This window comes from Lynx canadensis, chromosome A3, assembly GCF_007474595.2.
Source record: "Lynx canadensis isolate LIC74 chromosome A3, mLynCan4.pri.v2, whole genome shotgun sequence".
NCBI classification, from domain to species: domain Eukaryota; kingdom Metazoa; phylum Chordata; class Mammalia; order Carnivora; family Felidae; genus Lynx; species Lynx canadensis.
The window spans coordinates 40,371,322-40,394,542 of record NC_044305.1 but is presented as its reverse complement, the minus strand read 5'-3'; the positions used below and the strand labels follow the sequence as shown (position 1 = coordinate 40,394,542).

Here is a 23,221-nt window from a genome sequence, read left to right as displayed (position 1 = left end):
AGATAGCAAGAAAAGTCTTAGCTCGAGCTATTATATGGGAATCAGAAAGACATAAGTACTAATTGAAGCCCCAACCCCACCAAAGTGTTAGAGCTTGACTGATGCTGCTAAGGAAAGACATTTTGCTGTCCAAGAAGAGCAGAGGGTGAACAAGGGAAGTCACAGGGGGTTTATGCTAGAGAGGTCACCACCAAGACTATTAAGAAAGAATGATCAGGCAGGAAGGAATTAAAGAGAGTAGAGAATTATTCTGGGAGCTAAGAGAGGCAGGAGTCCCAAATGAATGGTCCTGGTGTCAAGTACTGCAGAGAGCTCAAGTTAGATAAGGGCAAAGAAGGGCAGGGAGCATCACACAATAATCACACCTGGGAAGTTGCAGAGAACAGCCCTGAAAAGAGAGTTTGGAAGAGGACACACCATGGTGGGCTAGAGGCATCATGGAATGAACTGACCTCAATTCTGGCTCTGCCTGGAATCCTGGGGTGAGCTTACATTCTTCCTCATGTAAACACGAAAGGGACAGCACACAAGGCCCTCAGAAGGTGGTTCTTGAAGTTCATTCAGTAGCCTATAGACTTTGCTTAGTGTTCCAAATAGAATATTGATTTAAAAAAAGAGAAAAAAGAAAAAGTTTCAGCAAAGCTCATCTGATCTCAGTTGAGCATGGAATGTAGGCAGGGCACTGTGTCCACGGGTGCGAAGAAATGAAGATGAACCAAATGCAGCTTCTGACCATCAGGATTTTGTACTCCAGTCTGGGTTTTGCAGTTATAACACAACTACTATTTTTTTTAAATTTTTTTAACGTTTATTTATTTTTGAGACAGAGAGAGACAGAGCATGAACGGGGGAGGGTCAGAGAGAGGGAGACACAGAATGTGAAACAGGCTCCAGGCTCTGAGCTGTCCGCACAGAGCCCGACGCGGGGCTCGAACTCACGGACCGCGAGATCATGACCTGAGCCGAAGTCAGCTGTTTAACTGACTGAGCCACCCAGGCGCCCCTAATACACCTACTATTAACATATAAAGTGGATAGTGGCAAATTGCAACAGAAAGCTCCATTTCTCTACATCTCTCCTGTGCCTTCCATTCTTTAAAATAAAATTTTTTTGTGCAATTTATAACTTTCCTGTAAACTCTTCACAGCAAGTGTTCTGAGTGACATTATCTATATGACTTTTCCCAGGACTGGACATAAATTAATTTTAATGCAAACTCTCTTTATCTGGTTACAAACACTGAGGCCTGTGTTCTTCACTAGGCAGTGCCATGAATTATTGAATATGATTTAGATTCTATGGAACTGTCCTTCTTCTTAACAATTCTTTGACACAGACCAGGGTTTCTACATTTTTTATTGAGATATAATTCATACAACATAACGTTCATTTTAAACCATTTTAAAGTGCGTAATTTAGTGTTTTTTGGCCTTTTTGCAGAGTTGCGCACACGTGGTCATTATCTGATTCCAGAACATTTTCCTCACCCCAAAAAGAAACTGGATACCCATTAGTAGTTACTCATTTCTACCTCATCTCCTACCCCCAGCCCCTAATCTACCTTCTGTGTGTATAGGTTTACCTATTATGGACATTTTATACAAATGGAATCACAACATGTGGCCTTTTGTGACTGGCTTTTTTCATGCATAACGCTTTCAAAGTTCAGGCATGTAATAGCTAGTATTGGTATTTCATTTTTTTTTTATTGCTCGATAATATCCCATTGTATGGATGGACTATGTTTTGTTTATCCATTCATTAACTGATAGACATTTGGCTTGTTTTCTTTGAGTATAATTCTATCTTTAACCTGTGAGGAGGTGCCAACCAGTTTCCCATGTTGAATGTACCATTTTACATTCCCACTGCAACATATGAAGGTTCCAACTTCTCCACATCCTCACAAACACTTGTTCTCTTCCACTGATACTATTAAGGGCAGATTTTATTACCCCCATTTCACAGATAAATAAAGATGGGTCTACATAGCAATCAATTAGAAAGGACAGGATTCAAATATTAGTTTTCAAATTCTTAGGTCAGTTTCCTTCCAGTGATACCACAAAGTCATTCTGAAACCATATCAACATCAAGGTGTTACAAACACATAGAAAAATGCACTGACAAAACTCAGGTATGATATAAATGACAAAACTCAGGTATGATATAACTAGGAAGTGATGTGGATTTCCAACATACAAACATGTATGTGTGTGTACATCCCATTCATTATGCTACTGGCTTACCGATGTACTCCTCAGAATATCAATGTACTAATGAGAAGCTTTCAAAGAAGATGAACTTCAATTATATTAATACCTTTAACACTGAGAGAAGATGATTCACTAGCATCAAAAGCATATGTCTTTGTAGTTCTTCAAACCGATTTATGATGTGATTCTAGCCCATGGTTCACTATATCTGGACACTTCTATTCATGCCATCAAATCAGGGTTATTGAAAAAAGAGGCAGAGTATCATATAAAGCTGAAGTATCCAATTCTTCAAACTGCTTCTTCCATTTTTCCCAAAGCATAATATCTTTAAATTTTCTTTATAGTATACGCCCTTCGAGAAATACTTATTTAAAGCTTGGACATTCATTTGATTATTATTTAAGCCAAATTTGTCAAAAGTGGAAATGCTGTCACACAGGTTGTGTGACTAGAATGATAAAATTGGCAGTGCTTGGTCCCAAATTAGCCCCTGACATTTTTTTTTCTAGTGGAATAATATAAATACATTTTGAGTACTGTAAAAGCATCCTCCTCACTTGTCATAGGACACTGATAAAATATATTTTCTTGTTTAAAGCAATAGAAGTGTGTTGATGCAATATGTCAGAACCCTTACACTGGATGAAAATTTCTAGTCTAGAAAAAAATCAACCCACAAGAAGACAGGTAAGACTTAACCCTGAGAAAATTTCCTCTCTTTATTTAAATCAAAACAATATAATGTGAAATATAAATGGACACATGAAACAAACATGAAATTATCCATTTCAGATGCTTATTCTCCATGTCTCACATTAATACTATCTAGTTATTATCAGAGAGAATAATTAAGTCACATCTCTGAATTACTTACAGGAAGTCTATGATATTATATTTTGGTGATAATATCACAGGTATATAGCATTATGAATAGTTCTACTGAGCTTGAATTTGAAATAATTCTCCTAAGTAATGGCTTACAGTATCCAAATGCGTGCAGGTAAACCAGCAGGCTACTTGGAAATACTGGCAAGTGTATGTTTAATTTCTATCCGTTGCCAGATAAATTAGATTTTATGAAATGCAAAGAAAGATGTTTGCGAAGTTTGCCTTTACCACCGTTTAAAAGAAAGAAGGTTTCAAATTACCCATAATTTAAAAAAAAACATTATACTGGGGTTGAGTTAGTTAAAATTCTTTTTTTTTTTTTTGAGTTTGTTAAAATTCTTAATACTAAAGGTATAATCAGATCCTAAGAGTTTATTTAGACTTTTTAGCAGAGAAAATCTGTTGGAATTCTGGGACCTTCATTCTCTAGGAATGTTACACTTTTTGTCCAAAACCATAATAGTTAGAGTGACACATATGAAGTGGTGAAAGGGAAGGAAGTGTCTGCCCACTCAGCCATATAAGTCAGACCAGTCTGGGGATCAGTGAGGCATCAAACCAACAAGCACTCCATGCCTCAAATTCTTCCATGACTCAACATCCAAATTACAATTGAAAATCCTCCTTTGGTATCCCAGCTTTCCAGGTATGAAACTCATCACTTGCATATAAATTCACCAGATTCTGCTTTTGCATTGCTATTAAATGAGCGGTAATAAGATCGCCTTAAAATAATATACATCTTTTTTCTCATGTATATGTTATGGGTGAGATGAACAATAAACCTTAACCAGCAGAAAACAGAGGAATTAAGACTTGCTCTGAAGAAGAAATACTGTGTAATACTGGAGGAGAGATAGCCTTCCTTCCCCCTTGACCCTGACCCACAAATACTCATGAATACACATGATTAGAGTAGCTGCAATTGCAGTTAATCAGATAAGCAAGATTTTGTAAAACTGGAAGCAGAAAGAGTTGACAGAGCAGTTAGTCTTCCCTGAAAGGCATAACCAAGAGATCTTAGTTTATGCAAACTTAGGGCAGAGACATTTTTCTGCCCTTTGCAAGAGAAAATTAAATTCAAATTTGGCTCACATTTTTGCATGTATTTTGCAGTGTGCTCTTAGGCTCTTGTGCATTACATTGTGAGGTATGTAGATTCACACTCATTTTTAAATAATGTAACTGATACACAAGCTATTGTAATTCCTCTCATTATTCTTCCCAGCCTGCACCACTGGTCCTGGATCAGCCAATGGGCAGAGAAACAAGTACGGAAAAATCAAGAATTGTGTATTTGCTTCTTAGTATATTTTTGTGAAATCATTTACTTTTTGCCATTTCAATTTAAAAAGAAAAAGTTATTTTTCTTAGGCTTTCTTGCATTTTCTTCACTGTTCAGCATTGTTTTCATTTTGAATTATATTTCCTATGTTTAGAATCTCTGAAGGTTCTATCTATGAGAATTTGTTTCTAAAATTGGGAGCACTTGAAATTTTTAAAATAACTTTAGGAACTGCTTCTATGACTCTTTGCTGTCTTTATAGGACTAGTCATATAATCCTCTATCCTTATGGATGTATGTTACCTGAGAGTTATGTCATTAACATTTCACAGAACTGCCATTTTATGAATCTATACTCTGCTCTATTACTTATTAGCTTGTCCAATATTCAGGAATTACAGAAATGAAGTAAAAAAAAAAGTAATGGTGAAATAATTTTGCAGGGATGTAATAATAATAAAAGCCATAGCATTTAGACATGTTGTCAAACTATTTGATAATAATGGTTCTAATACTACTGCTAGTCATAATAAAAATTACTACAAGTAGAATATAAGCTCAACAAGCACCAAGTACTTGGAATAGTGACTAGAACATAGTAGTTGCTGAATACATATTTGTTGGACAAATTACTACTAATGAACCTTACTAATGAAACTTGCTATGCAGTCTGCAAAGCATTTCATAAAAATTGTAGCATCTGAGTCTCATGAAAATGTTGGGATGAACCTACTATTATTATTTATCATTGTTATATTTTTATTTTCTTCTGTTATATTTTTAAACATTTGAGTTGCAGCATGGAAATTTCCCAAACAATGCATTCAGAAGAGATGGAAAGATTGCACTAAAATTATTCAGCTCACAGGGACAAAGATCTGGGTGGTTAATATACTGTTATACTTAAGCCATAGATATAACTAGAACACTATACTCTTTCTATGACACACCTGCCAAGCAAGTAATTCACCTTCTACACATTTCAGGAGCATGTGTAAGTGTTCAAAACAAAGATTGCTATGGTGTGGCTTAAACTGAATCTGTAACACATTTTCCATGAAAAAAAAGCTCTTTATAATTCTATTGAATAGTACATAAACAAGTCTAGAGAGCTTTCTCGATACTGACAGGTTTATTTTTATTTTCAAAGTGGTATTGGTTTTATTTGCTTTGCTCTTTTAGTGTCTCAGTTTAACAGCCTAAGAATAGCTTATATTCTATACATTGAAATTGCTCTTCTGAAAAAACATATCTGAACATTTGCAAGAAGAAATACACAGTTTAAAGCTGCTGCCTTTCCTCTAGACTATTAACCCTCCAGATATATGACAAAATTGCCCTGTTGTTCAAATCTAATGGTAGGCTCGGGACTCCGTGGTCCGTGTTTTGAATTGACTATTTTCCTCATGATACAGTAATCTGATAACTGCTGCTCAGGTCAGGGAAAAATAAAACACCCGAGATGAACGTTTGCCTTGCAAATCTGTTTATAGTTTCTATACAAATTTCACTGTAATATACTTTCTTTGACAGTGCGCTGGGCCAGTAATGCCTCTGGAAGACACTGTTGTAGAAACCAGTAATGATTTTCCTGGGAATGTTCCCCAGCCTTGTAAAAGGAACTGAAAATAATTAAGTGGACAAATCTGGTTAGATTGAGATGTTTTATACTTTCACTTTAAATAAAATTTCCTTGGTTTTTGCTACCATATCTGCAGAAAGCACAAGTGACTAAAAATAATTCTTTCAAACTATAAAAGATGAAGCAAAAATTTCAGACACTCTTACAGAAAGAATTGATTATGGGCATATTGTAAGATTTTGAAGAAAATATAAGATAACTTATTTCCTGAAACGTTAAAAGAAGACATAATTTGGATGAATCACTATATTGGAAAAATATGAGGTAACTACCTTAGCAAATTGCTAACCCTCAATTTGTATTGTATCTTCTAATTGATTAACAATTTTATATACATCCAGCCTTGGGTAGCCAACTTGTCAGCTGTTTGACATGATGATACAAAATTTAGTGTCATGACATGTTAAGAAAAAAGTTCAACCACGGTGACACAATATTGTGATGTTATTTCTCCACTACGTAAGAATTACATTCATTTTCAATAACTCTGCTCATTCATAGGATACAACACTAGTCACATTAATTGCCATCCTTGTAACATGTATATCTTACTATACTCAAAAGAAGCAGAGAAGTTGTATGACTGAGTTCAAGAATAAAAATCTTTGGACAACCTGTGTTTAGCATATTACCCTACTGGAAACTCAGTTTAACTTAACCCAATGGTCTCAATTCAATCAGACCCATAATAAATATTTTGAGAAGACCTCTTGAATATGCTGAAATGACATCTATTAATAGTAATACTTACCCATATCCAGGAAGCAGAAAGTGTCAGGGACCCACCCACATCCTCCCAGAACTCAGAGTTCCAGTACCTGCCCACGCATAGCACCCTCCAGCAAGTCCCTGTATGTGATTCTGCCTCAGGGTTTTCTCTCAGGCTGTCCAAGGAGCAGACAGGGAAGTCTAGGGAATTACTACCCCAGGAGCAGTCCTCAGCCAGCCACAGGTGGAGGTGAAATATAAATGGCTCAACTCCCCTCATTCTCCAGATGGGACAATTGTAGGCATGTTCTATATGGTTTTCAGAGAGCTCGCCAGCAAGAGTGAGCCTCTGTTGCCCAAAGTAGTGACTTCCTTGTAATATGACTCTTGGCTGCCTTCCCTTCCCTTTCTCACTTCCCCATACTTCTGCCAGTGCTTCCTGTCCTAGCCTCCTGAATAAACTACTTGTGCACAAATCTTTGTCTCCGGGTCTGCTTTCAGGAGAATCCAAATCAAGACAATACATCAATTTTTTAAAAAATGAATATAATGTCATAGGGGTGATATGAAAGAGATGTAAAGGGAAAGTGACGAGGTAAAGTTCTGTTCTCAAAGTAAATACTCAGACATGGCTACCTACTGCATAGTGTAACACACAATGAATTAAGCAGCACGTATGAAAGGGTTAAACAGTTGCTTTCCTACATGGAATCACCATGAAAAGAACATCTGCAAATGCAGACGCACACAAGTGCAATGTATTGCCAACTACCCTAAGTGGTGCGGCCACCGACGGCAGGGTTTTCTCAGGACACTAGGCAAAATGCTGAGCAAGCTAAGCACAAACTTCCCTTAATTTTCATGGTGGTTCATTCATATACTGAAAACAAAAGCTCTGTTTGTAATGTACCTTGTTGTTTATAAATAGGCTTTACTTATATGACTGTCAGGCAAAACATTCACATGTCGTGCAGGATAAGGGACAGTTTCTCAGTGTGTGTCTGGTCAGCCCACACATTGTAGCACCTGTGGCTCACAAAATGCTAGTGGTACCCTCCAATTGTTTTCACTGTCCAAAACCATGTTCACAAAAAGCTCCCTACAAGGCAGTAGTATAAAGTACCATGGGTTTATTTATTTTAAAAAGATAATTAATTAATTAGTAATAAACACACAAATAAGTAAAAAAATAAAAGACATAAAACGGCAGAGGAAAGGAAAAAGGCACTGGATTTAGACTTTCCCAATTTAACTCCCACCTCTACTTTTTGTTAGAGGTAAGACCTTAGGCAATTTACTCATGGTCCTTCTGGCTCATATTCCACATCCGTAAAGTGGAAGAAACCACACTCTAACTCAAGCTGTTCCAAGGCTAAATGAGTAAAACACAATGTCTGGCACAAAGTGACAGTTCAAAAATATTCGCTATTCTTATTATTATATTGTCTGGCTAAATGACTGATCTCTGTAACCCAAGTCATCTCTCTGATTCATACCACCAGGTGGTATGAATTATGCAATATCTGACAACATGGGTCAAGGTATATAATTCTAAGTTTTCCAGGCATGGTCTATGAATTTACCATCATTCCATGTTTTCTCACCTCCTCATCTCTGCTGTCCTTTCTTGGTCACTGGTTATTGCCAGTAATAATGACCTGATGAGAATATTATTACAGATTTTGTACCCTTATGCCCAGTTAGGATGTATTTGTACCCTTATGCCCAGTTAGGATGTATGCCCAGTTTAGGAGTGTAGGGAAAAAAGAAGAAAGAAAAATATTGATTTAGCCTTGTTCTCCCCTCTTTTGCTAAATCAAAGAAATACAAGGAGCTAGCAGGAGAATTTAAACAACAAATGAGATGATGTATAGGAACACACTGTTGTAAACTATAAAGTGAAGTGCAAATGTAAAAATTCTTGTGTTCTTGTTATTTATTAATAGTATCATTAGTCACAGAGCTGTTAGAATTCCAGCTAGGAAGGACATGGACACCTAGCATTATCTTTTATAAATGAGATAACTGAGAACCAAGACTAGATGCTGCCTAAAAAGAGATGGGGAAAGGTCACACCAATGGCTCTGTTGCAGGGGGTGCTTTGAGATGAAGTACTGGCTGGGAAATGGTGGTGCCAAGTTAGGCAGGGGCAGAGGTAACAAATTAAAGGGTCATCTTTTCAAGGCTGCAGAAGTCTTCTTGAAGAAGGGACTGCATTGATTGATGTGGCCTGTAATGGAAACTCAGATAATGAAATAAAACCAGCATTTAAGAATCTCAAGCTGAGAACTCATTGCCATGGCAACCCTCTCAGAAGGGAACTTGTATAAGAAACTAAGGCATACTTGACTACACCTTAAAATGAAAACCTACACTGCAGTGAAACAATGAAACATAGGATTTGCTTACTGTTGTAATGCTTACAGGTTAGCACCGACATTGTAAGTCCATTGTCTTTTCCATTGGAAGTTATTTTTTAAAGTTTTTTTTTTTTGAGATAGAACCTGTGAGACTGGGGAGGGGCAGAGAGAGAGGGAGATAAAGAGAATCCCAGGCAGGGTCCACGTGGTCAGTGCGGAGCCCAGTGTGGGGCTCGAACCCATGAACCATAAGATCCTGACCTGAGCTGAAACTAAAAGTCTGATGCAAGTCAGACTGAGGCACCCAGGAGCCCCTGGGAAGTTATTACTTCTGAAGTAATAAGGCACAGATTTTGAAAGGCATGGATTACGTTTCTAAAACTGAAACTGATGGTAGAAGAATTTGCCACTGAGGACATTTAAGGTCACAGTGCAAAAAAAGAGAAAAATAGATGGCAAGAAACTTACAAAAACCCTTATAAAATATTTCTATGCTCACTTGAAAACAACAAAGACATTATGATACGTAAGAGAATGTCTGTGCTACTATAGTGTCTCTACATAAGTCTGTCCATCCAATTGCAATTGGAATCTTTCCTCACTGCCCTCAACACTATACTCACCCCTGAAATTTCACCAAGATATTCAGCAAAGTAATATAAATAACTTCCATTTTTATGTTTTAGGTAATATACATTCAAAAGGATATTCTGTATATGTGAAGTACTCTTCCAGTCCCAAAACACCCTTTTAATTTCCTCAGGACACAGCATTGTCCCAGAAATCAAAATAATTTAGTTGTTTAATTTCACCAGCCTGACTATTCATTTCTCAAGTCACATGTGTTAGAATTCTGCGGTTCTAAGACTTGGATCCATTCTTTGACACTTACCTTTATCTTTCCCAAAGTTTTAGAAAAAATCTGTACCCTCTTTCACTTTTCTTTCACCTTTTTTTTCCTATTCCCATTTCTAGTTTAATCTTTTTCTAATTATCCCCTTCATAGTGCCTTATACTTTGCCTATCCAAGAATCAACACTCTGAAGGTTGTGGAGAACGTACACAAAGTGAATTTGCATATATTTGAATTTTGCCCAACAGGAATTCATGGTTGGAGGAAAATAAGTGAATTTTATTTGAAGTAAGTTGGAAGAAATAAAATACATGCAAAAATGAGGTCTAGAGAGCATGAAAGATTATTCAGATTTTTCATTTGAAACTTTAAGACTTGAGGAAGAATCATGATTGAAATTGTAAATTTAAACATTCATCACTATTAACAAAGCTGTGCTAATTAATAATTCACAGAAGAGATGTGCCACTGTAAAATGAACCATTAGATTTATTGATTACTTTTATCCTTTTACAACCTAAAGCACACATGTAGACATATACTGGAAAGAAGCCACCAAGAAGAATGGACGGAGGAGAGAAATATAAGGAAACTTTATCTCTTAAATTAATAAAGGAGTATTATTTTTTTCATAGTGAAAAAATTTTGTCTACAACATGTTCCAAAAATGAAATAACTACCTTACTTCTAGATAGTTATGTGTAACTATAACTTTTCCTCCTTCTCTATTTAAAAATTTCTTTTTTAGCAAAACTGGGAGGTACATGAAATTTATTTGTATCCCGCTGTTTTCTGTTTCTGTGTTTTCTGTTTCTCTCAACCTTCCTCCAGACCCCCTTCCAATTCCCCTCCTCCCTCAGGCTGAGATGCTGAGCACTTTTATCATCCTCTAATTTATGCTGCTAAAGTGAAAAGTAATGTGATAAATTTCTTCATGTTAGGGTATTAGGAAATTAATTATCTACAGATCTCATGAGTATTTGCATTTTAAAGGAAAATTGCAGAGAAAGGACAATGCCTGACCATCATAAATTACTCATTAATTATGGAATTTCAGACATCTGTGGGAAGATATTTAAAAGTGATGAGAGCTAGAGATTGCTCTCAAATCACACAATGGATATGATGATCTGGTCTATTTATTTGTCTGGATGGGCAGGAGATTGAGACAAATTATATATGTGAAGACAATCATTATACCCTCTGGGTCTTAGAAGATGCTTAAAATGTCTTGGTACTGATAAGTCTTATTAATATTTTTTAAAATAAATAAATGATCACAGTATTTGTTTTACCTCCATTAAAATTTTAAAGAATCACTTTGGAGAAATTAGAATATGGCAGATATCTCTGACCACTGTACTGTGATCCCAAAGCCTTTGGTTTAACTTTGGCAGAAAAGCAGTGCCTATCAAATATTTCATTTATTCATGGATATTTCTCTGGCCCCCATGCCACTAGACAGGGCTATGTGAATAGTTCTGGCCAATGAAATGGGAGGAGAAATGGTGTGTGTCATGTCTAAGCTGAGGTGGTAAAAAGTTAATGCATGAGTTTGCAAGGTCTCTGTTCTATGGCTGAGCAGGTTGTCAGTTTGAAACACGACAGCTGTGAGATGATGGTATGTCTATAAGCCAGGGTCTCTGAACACAGGCTGCTGAGATTTTGAGGTTATTTGTAGTTGTACCACAACCTAGCTGGTCCAGACCATTATGGCCTTTACCATATTGCTTTACAGCTACTTTGTTACATATCTGCTACCCTACTGTAAATAGATAATCTTCATTCATTTTTGTATCTTTGTTGTAAAATGATGCATCATGGGAGAAACCATAATTATATGAGTATTTTTTGAAAAGTGAAAGATTAGAGTATAAATTTAATACAGTTAATTCTGATGACAAGAGTCATATAATTTAATTCAATTCAATGCATCTACTGAGCAATAGAAGTCTATGGTATGTTCTGTACTTCCAATACAAATATGAGTTGGTAATAGTAACAATATTATTCATGCTTAGAAATAAGATGACACTAATAGTTATAAACAACATTAATACTAGTTTTAATTGCCTGAATAAATTTATTACAAGATAATAGAAAATATATATTGGTCTCTGTCCCCAGTTCTTGACACAGAGTTCCTAAAACTCTTGTAATTTTCTAAGTAATAAGAAGCTTAGAAGCATCTGTTGTTTTAATACTTGTCTTTGACTACATCTCTGACACAGGACTCTGAAAACCCTTGTAAATTCCTAAGTAATAAGAGGACTAGGGGCAACTTTTTTTCTAATGAGGCAATTCTTGTTGGGCTCTTGACTGGGTCCTGGATGGGAGCTGGTCACTAGAAAGACCAAACAATGATTAGAAGCTTGAAATTTTCAGCTTTACCTCTCATCATCCAAACAGGAAAGAAGGACTAGAAGTGGAGTTGATGATTGGTCATGACTGTGAGGGAGTCTCACATTAGGACAGGGTTCAGAGAGCTATCAGGTTGGCAAACACAATCATACTAGAAGGGTAAAACACCCCAGTTACACAGGGACAGAAGCTCCTATAGTTGGGGCCCTCCCTGACCTTGCCCTATATACCCGTTCACCTGGATGTTCATCTATTTCTTTTATCACATCCTTTAACAAACTGGCAACTGTAAGCAAGTATATCCTTGAGTTCTGTGAGCCTCTCTATCAATTAACTGAACCCAAGGAGGAGGTCATTGGAACCTTGTATCTATAGCTGGTTGGTTCAGAGACTGAACTTGCTACTGGCATCTGAAGGGTTTAAGTGTGGAGAAAACTGGGGTTAGGGATCGGACCATTTGGGACTGGGCCCTTAACCTAGGAGATCTGACACTATCGCCAGGTAATTAGTATCAAAACTGAATTAAATGTAGGACACCCATAAGGTGGCCCAGTGAATTGCTGGGTATGAGGAGAAACCTCCACATATTTGGTAACCGGAAGTGAAGGGATTTGTGTGAAAAGAAAAGAAGATTTACAGGGAATAAACACAAAATCAAGAAGAACAAAATTTGGGGGCGCTTGGGTGGCTCAGTCGGTTAGGCGTCCGACTTCAGCCCAGATCATGATCTCATGGTTCGTGAGTTTGAACCCCACATTGGACTCTCTGCTGTCAGCATGGATCCTGTTTCATATCATCTGTCCCCCTTTCTCTCTGCTGCTACCTCACTCATATTCTCTCTCTCTCTCTCTCTCTCTCTCTCTCTGTTCCTCCCCTATTCATGCATGTGCATGCTCTCTCTCTCAAAAATAAACATTTAAAATTTTTTTAAGTCAAAAAAAAAAAAAAAACAACAAAGTTTTTCCCTACACAGGGGAGAAAACAATTGAGTTTTTCCTTTGCAAATGTACTAACTGAATACTTGGTAATAATTTATTTCTGTCTTAATAGCATCTAGAAATGACATGATGAATGTTTAGAGGTCAGGTTTTCAGAATAGATGCCAAAGTAGGAATGATCTCAATCTCTTAAATTTGCCAAATCATAAAATGTGAAAATAACTTATACTTAAAGTAATATTACCAAATACTTTGATAGAGAATTACATTTTTCCAGTTGTCTTACATCCATTATCTCAACTGACCCCCATAACAGCCTCTTGAGTTAGATATATCTGAGATAACAGTAATAATTTTGTGATTCTTTGTATGTAGAAATTGAAGTTATGAAACATGTTTTCTCCTGAGGCTACGAAGTGTTGACGTGGCTTGCCTGTGGTCACACAGGGGTAACTGTAAAGCAAGCACTGGTAAAAGGGTTTTTGAGAAATTTTCTTTGACATGTATTATAAATGAGCTCAAGTTAAGTTTATTTTCTATCTTACTATCCAGGCTTTTTATAGTAATAATCGCTCCCTATCTATTTTAATAAGTCTATAAAGTATAAGCCTACACTATCAAACATATATCCAGTTGCAATAAGTTGCTAAGAATTTTCCATTTTCCCCACATAATGAGGATTTGATGACATTAATATTATGATTTTTTAAGCATTATAATTTTTTAACATTGGCCAAGAACATGACATTCCATATAAAATACAAAGCCTTGTTTCCTCCTTGAAGGAAGGAAGGAAGGAAGGAAGGAAGGACAGAAGGACAGAAAAAATAAAGGAAAGAAAAAAAGAAAAAAAAAAAGAAAGAAAGAAAGAAAGAAAGAAAGAAAAAAAAAAAAAGAAAAGAAAGAAGCATGGAGGAAATGTGCAAGGCAGAGAAGAAGGAAGGAAAGGAGGTAAAGAAGGAAGGAAGGAAGGAAAATGGATTTTTGTGTGTGAATAAGAGACAAGACATTTGATAGAAACTCCATTCAACCACGACATAACATTTGATTAATTTAGCTGACATTTTGCTTCACATTTCGCAAATATTTTCCACCTCTATTTTTGTTTACTAATATTAAAGTGACTTTAGTTTAGCACCACCTGCTAATTTAGCACCAAGTGAGATATAATTAACCCCTCAAAATCATCATCCAAGATATTAAGATAGACCTCATCCAATCCCAGGATGATTAGAGTAGTCTCGGTCCATCTGTAGGTCATCTCATAAATGTCAATTTAACTCAGTCTATAATTCTCCCACCTCTTACCTAATAGTGGCAAGTAGTATAACAGCAGCTATGATTGTCTTAAGATCATCATGGTTAGGGATGTTTCTTTTTCCTATTAAAAGGATGGGTGCTGTTTTTACACTATTTATAGTTGTCTAGCATCTTACTTTCTCCTGTCTTTAGAAAAGGGGTCATTAGAGATGCCAGTGAATTCATTAGCCAATTCTCTTCAGGTCTCAAGGTCTATATTTGCCAGGCTAGAAACTTCTCTACATATCCATTTTTCCAAGCATTTCAGCCCCCACCTTTTGAATCAATAAGCCACATTGACAAAATTTTAATTATTCCCTAAACGTGTATGCACACCTGTTTTGAGTTTCCTTATTTTTCTGTAAAGAACAAAATCTACTGGTTCAGTAGTTTGCTTTGCTTCATTCTCTCTGAACTTCAGCTTTCTCCTCTAAGACAGAGTGGTCTTACTTACTGATTTATTTTTAAAGAAAAAAAATTAAAAAATGAAAGAGTAAAATAAAATACTCATCTCTGTTAATAACTATACAAAGGTTTAAAAGCCATAAAATTAGCTTGCAAAAAAAGTTTTGTTATTTTAAGCAAACTCACCTATGTGCACTAAAAAAGACATTTCAAAATTATAATCATGCACGAAAAGTCCAGCCACTATCCCAGGTTATCTAAATGTGTCTCTCAATGCTCCTTTATACAAGTAATAAAGCCTTCAATTTTGTGACCTCCTAAGCAAGGCTGATCCATTCAGCCTGCTAAGAAGTCAATTGTTTAACTATTTTCCTGTCCCAGCATTTCACCAAGGTTATAATCTATGTGAAAAGAATCCCAGGGATTCTGCCCAAATTAATTTACTACTGGGTATTTACACTCTCATTTTTCTCATACTTTTATTTTCCTGGTGTAATTGATATGTAATAAACGTAGGACATGTTGCAAAAGAAAAGCAGGTGAACAAATACTTCCAAATCCAGCTCGAAGAGACTTCCTTTCATCCCAGCCTGCTGGTAAGGAAATAGACTAGACCGCATTTTTTTGAACTCTGTCTAAATGGATAAAGCTTAGAAGGGATGTGGCATAGTTTAAGAAGAGCCAAACAGATTTAAAAAGCAGCAAATTTCAAGTTAAAATGCAAACACACACACACTTTCTTCAAAAGCCAGTGGCACAATGATTGGAAGAAAGTAGATGAGATGGCTCTGGTGGTGTGATCCTACAGTGTTAAATCCTAAACCATCATGGATAATTAAGCAAATATTTAGGGTACACAAAATAGTGACCACATCACTTACTGAGAAACTTAACCTTAGTTTTCCAAATTTTAGAAATGGTTTCCTACTGTCATTTTGGACAAGTCTGATTTCCCAAATATAAAGGCTGAAATGAATAAGAAATAAGAAACATAAAATTACTTACAACTGATCGGATGTTATTTTCTTTCACCAGCTTCAGAGATGATTTATAGCAATTTGCAAGGTCTTCCTTATGGGAACCATTAATATGGCCTCTGGCTATTGGTCCTACAGTGTGGATCACATCTGCACATGCAAAAGGAAGAAGAAATAGCATAAGCAAGGTGTTTTTCACTTTTCACAAATTGCCACTTTATTTATTTTAGGTATTTGTGTTGGAGCTGGGAGCAAGTTAAGAAATATTGATAATGCAAATGCTTCTCTGGTAAAAGATTTTATATAGCACAGCCTCTTAAAGTAGACAATTGCCCAGGAAGGTGATCATTGTGAAAGGGCATCCCCTAGCAGTAAATTATTCCATCGTTATTGGTCAGATCCAAGTGAGACAGATTATAACACAAGATGTGAATAATTGGCACCCTGGCAAAAGACAAATCCGTGGTGGGAAATAAACTGAGAAATAATTGCCTGCAAAATGAGCATTCTGAATTGACATGGGAAGAGCCAATGCTACACATCACTTTACTTATAAATAAGACAACAGTTTTAGGCATTGTACACAATAATAAAAAATGGCAAGTTTCTGAAAATGTGCCAAGATAATTTATAACAATCAGTGATAACCCTAAAAGGAATAACTTCAAAATATTGCTACCAGTTTCAAAATGCAACCTACCAATCCTCACATAAGTGAGGCATGCTAGGGATAACACTCCCTAGAAATTACCTAGCTTCTAATTTTTACTATATTAAAACTTTCAAAATACAATCTATACCTTTCAGCCTTTATGTTTAAAACAAAAGATTAGATTTTTTTTTTTTGTACATCAACCAGTCATTGTATTTTTTAAATATCTACACACGCATACATTTTTACATTTAGGACCATAATGAAATCGAACTGTTCTGGGTTTTTTTAATTTTTTTTAATGTTTATTTATTTTTGAGACAGAGAGACAGAGTGTGAGCAGAGGAGGGTCAGAGAGAGAGGGAGACACAGTATCTGAAGCAGGCTCCAGGTTCTGAGCTGTCAATACAGAACTAGATGCAGGGCTCAAACTCATGAACCACAAGATTATGACCTGAGCTGAAGTCAGATGCTTAACTGACTCAGCCACCCAGGCACCCCTGAACTGTTCTAGTTTTAAAGTTAATAAGGATCATAAGAAAGAACTAAAATTATAAGCCAAATTATTTGAATGCCTAATAACATCTGCTTTCCAGTCTTATCTGTTAATCTGGATTATTAGGCCATTTCATTGATGTAAGTAACGACGACTGAAAGACAAATTTGGTCTAGTATTATCGGAATCATATAATGAAGTGAAATCATTTACTTTGATCAGTAACACTTAATTTCAACAATAATGACAAGACAAAAACACATTACAAAAGTGAGACTAGTTTTAAATTGCATAGGACATTTCACTAGCGAATAAATCACTAAGGGTAAAACCTTTGTTGTTTGCCTGCTAAATACTGAGTATATTACTTGATGTTTGAGAAAATCCCACAAATGTTGATTTCAACTTTTAACTCTGAAACAGTATTTAAACCCTTGTCAGATAATATTAAAGATGATATCTTGTGATCAAAATAGGCAAAAACATCACTAGTGAATTCATGTAGATATTCTTTCACAGGCAAACCTGGCTTAAAGTGAGGACCGCTGCAATACAGGAGAGGACAGAGGGAGATTAGGTTATATTCAGGAAAACAAAACAAAACAAACAAAAAACCTAGCACACAGTGATATCATTTTTGTGTAATAAGAGTAACAAGTAAGAGTTGTATATATTGAAGCAATACAAGCTCTATACCATATGTCGTGAATTTTTTAATGAATATTTCACATTAGCTTCCATATTGCAGTAAATGCTAGATGAAGAAGGAAGGTTGTATTTAGCTTTTCTTCACTTTCCCCTTTGTGACTACGTGTTTGTGCCCACCTATGATATTCTACATCCCCTAATGAATCCAAAGGTAGAAAAGCTGTAGAGTAACAACACAGGATTCTACAGAAAACGTTTCCCAAAAGTGGGTACCATAAGATGTGAATTTAAAGGTCAATTAAATTTGGGAGTCACTGGGGGAAATTACATCAAAATAGCTACCTTAGTGCAGAACTTTTAAGACTTTTAGTATGCTACAATGGATTGTGAGTCTCCATGAGAGGGATACAGAACGGAATACATTTGACTCTTGAAAACTATGTTTTACAGAGTACCTCAAGGGACAAATTTATCTTTGGGAAATGTTGTGCTGGGGCAACTCTAGCACCCTCACTGCCATTGTTGAAGGACAAGGCTGTGTTTTTTGGTTCCCCTCCTTACCCATTGCCTTTGTACATCAGATACTTAATACATAAAGGAGCAATAGAATATGACCTTGGTTTCCTTATTTTATGGATGGAGAGGGTCAAGAATAAGTGCCTCGTATCTGGGATCATAAAGATGTGTCTACTTGAGCCAAGTAAAAACAGGGCTTAGAGGCATTAATGGGAAGGGGAGAGAGAGAGAGAGAGAGATCATAAAAGGAGGAAATAGTGACATTTTAAAGAATCATTTTTCTTTGCTTTTTACTTTAGACATCATTGTCCACATAACAAATGGAATTTATGAAACATTATTTATTCCATTTTTATAGTTTTCTATTTAATTTAAAAGTCTGAAGACAAGCAGCCAATCAATGAGCTTCCTCCTCAACATGAAAATATTGATCTCTGTATTTTACGCTCTATATTAAACTTACAACATCCAAGATCAAGTGTTATTATCGACCAACACGATGACCTCTCAGATCCACAAAGCTGGAGGCAAATCAAAGTGAGGCTCAAAAATAAATTTCCTTCATTATTTTAATTGTTCATAGCACTTAGGAGTGACTCTTCTACACTGACAAGTTCCTCTTTTCCTGTTATAAAACTCGGTCAGGAGGTCATCTTTCCAATTCCAGCTCCAGCCCTGACTTGCCAAGTGCCCCAGATGAAGCCATCTTTTCACTGGTCCCTGCCTTGGGTTCCTTATCCATAAAACAAATAAGCTGCTCAGATGATCTCTGTGGTTTCTGCTGTGATGTGGACATCATTAATAATAGACTTTGTAATGGAGCCAGGTGGAGTAGAGAATGATAGCTGGGCAGTCACAAGGAACCTTAAGCAGCTTGCAAGCTTTGTGAGTATTAAGGATCCTGTTTACATATAAAAAATATTATAGACTACCCTTTCATGATAGTAGTTTCAAAATCCATTGATTGAAAATAAGCTAGAGACAAACAGCTATTATAATGTCAATGATGCCTTGCATTAATTTACATTTTATTAAACACAATAGCATCTTGATAGTGGACACATATATGCGAGATATATGAATTCAATCCATAGACAATGCTTTCACTGGTACATGAATATGTGGATCCCTTGGTATAAATAAAATCATGTAAACAGAAATGTTTAATTTGACTTCTGATGCATGCAGGGGCTCAATTACTACCACCACCACCACCAACAACAACCACCAGCATCCAAGACATCTTGAACACACAGGCAGGAATGAGAGTTGTCATCTCTGCTCTGATGTGGAAAGCATACTGCACATTAAGTCCTAAGATCCAATTATAAGTCAGAAGCCCCAGATCTGTCACTAATCAGCTGCATAACCTCAGACAAGTCACTCTTTGTGTTTCCCTCTCCAAAGCTAAAAGAAGGAGTTGAATAAGATGGCCTCTAAGATTCTTTGCTGCTTTCAAATGCAATTCCTCTTCTCTTTGCCTATTAAGAATTGATCTATAGATTCTAAGTAGTTTAATTCATTCTTATACAAATAAATGAGCACCAGTCATGGTTCAAGTTTCTCAAACATGCTTATACAACTAAAGTACAAATTGGTCCCATCCCCAGAGACAGTGTTTTAAACATTCCTATCAAAATTATAAATATAGATTCATTTTGATCCAATAGTTCTATTTCTAGGAAGGTATTGTATATAATATGCTTACTTGTATGCAAAATGGCATTTATACAGGTCATTTACTGCAACACTGTATATAATAGCCAAACATTGGAAACGACCTAAATATCCATCAACAGAGACTAGTAAAATAATTGTACTTTATACAATGAAATATTATGCTTCTGTGAAAAGAGCAACAAAGGTATTTGTATGTGGATATTAACAGATATCCAAGATGTATTACTAAGTTAAAAAATATGCAAAAAAACTATAATTAGTATGCTACCATTAGTGTAAAAATACCCCACAGGTGAAGGAAAGAATACATGTTTCTTTTAGCTATACCTGCATAAAATATCTCTGGAAGCATTAACAAGCAATTAATAACAGTGGTTTTCTACCAGGCTAGTGATAAAAACTGCAAAGATGGAGGCAAATATGAGGAGAGTTTTAATGTTTACTTGTTAGATATATGTTTTACATTCAAATTATATGAATGCATTACCTATTCAATAATTACATAGGGCATTAAAACAAAGGGTAGATGGTTTATTAAACCATGTTCCTGGATCCCATCTACCATATCACTATAACATACAAGGACTGTTACTGTGCTTTATAAAGATGATCTTATACCACTACAAATATGAACGTGCTCTTAAATTAAAAAGCTACAACTCCAAGGGATTTAACATCTTTATTATTTTGCTCTCTCAATAATCTCTTTATATAAGTAATTATTTTCAGATAAAAGTAGGGTTTAAATGATGGACCAAAGGGCATTTTTCTCCTATATGTCTAGTATCTATCTTTAAAGTTTCACTACAATTTTAATACGCAAAGTGAATTCCAGATACTTTACAGGGAAAATGTAGTACAGGGATATACATCTTAGATATCTCAGTAACCAAAGAATTTTAAATAAATAGCCAAGAATTTTTAGAAATGAAAAGGACAATATAGAAAATTTAATCTATTTTACCTTGTTCAGGGAACCAGAGTGGCAGAATAATACACATCAATGTGGGGAGATACAATATCACAATGACAATATGATTATAAATAAAGTTTCCCTAAGGTGACTACTTATTTGAGGAAATGGCATACATCTGTAAATATAAAAGTTGACATTTTTACCATGGATCCCATTACTTTAACTTCATAGTTTGGTTAACTATTACATAAAAACAAAACAAACCAAAACCAAAACAAAACAAAACAACAACAAAAACCCAAAAACAAACAAATAAGAACTACCCCCAAACACGGTGGCTTAAGACAGTTAACAACCATTTTATCATTTCTTTTGATTTCTCTGGGTGAGAAATTCTGAAGGGCCCAGCTACAGCAGCTGGTTTAGGGTCTCTCACAGGGTTGCTGTCAGCCCATGGGTGGCAGTGGAACACTGGGGGCTATGGAAGCTAAGAGCTGGACTAGCATCTTTCCTTCTTCATGGAGTCTCAAGGAGTCTCCATATGGGCTAGTTTGGGGTGCCTCACAACAAGGCAGCCTCAGAGTAGATGGACGGCTCACATGACAGCTCATCATTCCAAAAGCAAGTGTACCAGTGGTGGAAGCTATGTCGCCCTTCTTAACCCAACCTTGGGAGTCACACAGAATCACTACTACTATCCCTATCGGTTGCAAGTATCATACAATTCCACCCGTTTCAAGCGGAGACACAGATGGTAGGAATAACAAAGACTTTATGAGCATATTTTAAAATGGCCACATCGCAGGACTTCCCCAGACACTTGGACTTTATTTTGGTTAGCATGTTTTTAAAAAGTCTTATGGTAGATATATTAGAAACTATAGAAAAGGCCAATATAATTAAATCTATTTCCATGCAGCTATTATAGAAAAGAGTAGAGATTCCTCAAAAAATTAAAACTAGAACTACCATATGACCCAGCAATTCCACTACTGAATATTTATTTGAAGGAGATGAAAACATAAACTGAAAAATACAACTGCACCTCATGTTCATTGCAGCATTTTTGATCTAAGTGTCCAAAATGGATGAATGGATAAAGAAAATTTGGTATGTGTGTGTGTGTGTGTGTATGTGTATATATATATATATATATATATATATATATATATATATATATGATATTATTAAGCCATAAAAAAGAAAAAAAAAGAATCCTGCCATTTTCAACAACATGGATGATCCTTGAGAACCTTATGCTAAGTGAAATAGGTCAGACGGAGAAAGGAAAATGTCATGTAATTTCACTTTTTTAAATAAATGTTTATTTATTTTTGAGAGTACAAGAGGGGGGAGGGGCAAGGAGAGGGGGACAGAAGATCTGAAGCAGGCTCTGCACTGACAGCAGCGAGCCTGATGTGGGGCTCAAACTCAGGAACTGAGAGATCATGACCTAAGCAGAAGTCAGATGCTCAACCAACTGAGCCACCCAGGTGCCCCTGTAATTTCACTTTTATGTAGAATCTATAAACAGTACAACAATAACAAACCCAAGCTCATAGAAACAAAAAACATATCAGTGGTTGCCAGAGGTAGAGGTTCGGGGCATGGGTGGAGTGGCAAAATTGGATGAACGGGGTCAAAAGGTACAAACTTACAGCTGTTAAATAAACAAGTCCTGGGGATGTAATGTACAGCATTGTGACTACCGTTTATAATACTATACTGCATATATTAAAGTAGCTAAGAAGGTAAATCTTAAAAGTTCTCATCATAAAAAAATTCTATTCTAGTATCTTCTCAGACCTATTCTCTTAAAAAGTCAGCTGCTTATTTAATAAAAGTCAAAGCTAGAGAAAGATTGGGATATGAGATTGATACGTTTATTAATTGTAAATATAATCTAATTTGGAGATCACAGTGTAACTATAGCTCCTATGTAGAACTTCCTGGCCCCACACTAGTTTAGTTACTTCTTCTGTGCTAAAGTCTGGCAGGAAGTTGTGAGCAAAGGAAAGGGAAGGAATGGCTGCTATAGAATCAGCATCATATCTCCCTGTGAGCGATAAAGGTATGCGATTTTGATTTCCCTGAAATGCCCAGCTTCTCATTTGAGAAAGGACATGCAGCCTTCATGCCTTTGAAGTCCTTTCTTACACAAGGGAGGAAAGCCTAGAAAACAGCAATGCAATGTGTACATTTAATCAACGTTTCAAATGCAAGCCCTTGAAGAGGTATGGAAAATGAGATGGCAGGCCCTTTTGTGCTTTATCAGACTACAGTGTGGCAAGACAAATGAAAGCTGTTTTTCCTCATCTATTTCAAAAATCAATCAGCCTATAAATCACCTCTTTTGTTTTGAAGCTATAACCACCAC

General features: G+C 36.0%; 1 long non-coding RNA gene across 1 annotated transcript in view; it reads right to left on the bottom strand.

The window, feature by feature from the left end:
- LOC116737977 overlaps window positions 1–23,221 on the bottom strand; it is a 779,757-nt gene that overhangs the window by 243,564 nt on the left and 512,972 nt on the right. The window contains exon 2 of the long non-coding RNA XR_004343383.1: window positions 15,965–16,086. This is a non-coding gene — a long non-coding RNA (uncharacterized LOC116737977). The remainder of the gene's footprint in view (window positions 1–15,964; window positions 16,087–23,221) is intronic.